Source organism: Cyprinodon variegatus, unplaced genomic scaffold, assembly GCF_000732505.1.
Source record: "Cyprinodon variegatus isolate N-32 unplaced genomic scaffold, C_variegatus-1.0 Scaffold415, whole genome shotgun sequence".
Taxonomy (NCBI): domain Eukaryota; kingdom Metazoa; phylum Chordata; class Actinopteri; order Cyprinodontiformes; family Cyprinodontidae; genus Cyprinodon; species Cyprinodon variegatus.
Window position 1 is genome coordinate 556053 of NW_015150868.1, and position 1057 is coordinate 557109.

General features: G+C 40.2%; 1 long non-coding RNA gene across 1 annotated transcript in view; it reads left to right on the forward strand.

The window, feature by feature from the left end:
* The first annotated feature begins 446 nt into the window (after nucleotides 1-446).
* LOC107093241 overlaps nucleotides 447-1057 on the forward strand; it is a 3967-nt gene continuing 3356 nt past the window's right edge. The window contains exons 1-2 of the long non-coding RNA XR_001481614.1: nucleotides 447-560; nucleotides 663-781. This is a non-coding gene — a long non-coding RNA (uncharacterized LOC107093241). The remainder of the gene's footprint in view (nucleotides 561-662; nucleotides 782-1057) is intronic.

Below are 1057 nucleotides of genomic sequence, written 5' to 3' on the forward strand. Positions count from 1 at the left end.
ATCTGTTGTCTTCTCTGTCAGTGTGCGCCACAGTTGACTGTGTTTGTTTAGCTGTATTTACATAAATGCGGCATGAATTCGTACGTGTATTAGCCAACTGGGTGTTGTCTGTTGGAGCAGATTATGCGTTTCCATGGAGTCGCTGTGTACGGCTGTATGAGTGTCACGTCGACATCATCACACAATGCCCTTCCCACCTCGCTATGCCAACCTGACGCTGCGTTATGAGGTTAATCATGTCAACCAATGGGATCGGCAGACGTTGTTAGTTTGCAATCTTTCGGTCATTACGAGGTGCTTAAGGCTCCTCCCACTCACTGCCCCGCCCTGCTATGTCTGGGGTGGGATTCAAGTCTGTCCAAATACTGCCCCCATGTGTCAATTTAGCTTTGGTTCCTCGGTTTCCTTTTTTCTTTGCTAATCAGGGTTTAAATTGTCTTTTTCCTGCTTTAAAAGGTCCACACTGAGTAGCTTTTCCTTTTGGGGCTTTTTCTCTCAGTTTCATCTTTCTGGCTGCCATTGGTTTAAATACAGACTGTTCTTTATTTCATTTCTACCTGGTCAGTTCCTTCTAAGTTTTTTATAAACACTCTTTTCCTGGACATTTGTCTGATCTTTGTCCTTAAATTCGGCTCTAATACATTTTTTGCTTCTGGCAAAAGGTTCCAGGGAGGTGAGAGTTCAGCGGGAGTTCACCGTCTCCTCCCTTCAACCAATGACTTATAACTTCCTATTCAGACCGGAGAGAGATGGTCTACGTACATGCCCCGCTGCACGCATGGTAAAGTGAGAATTCCTTTTGTTGTATTTCTGTGTGCAGTTCTATTTTAGAGTTTATAGTAAACGAAACTGGAATTTCTAGAAGGGATCTACATTTAGAAATCATTGCAAAGCAGGAAATGATTAATCCAAAATAAATAAAATGATTGTGTGCCGTTCTTAATTTGATGTTACATTCAAATCAACAAAAAATATATGAGGGGAAAATCCTCATTTAATAATAACATTTTATTATTACGATATTAATAACAATGTAAAAATTAAGTAAGGGAATAAA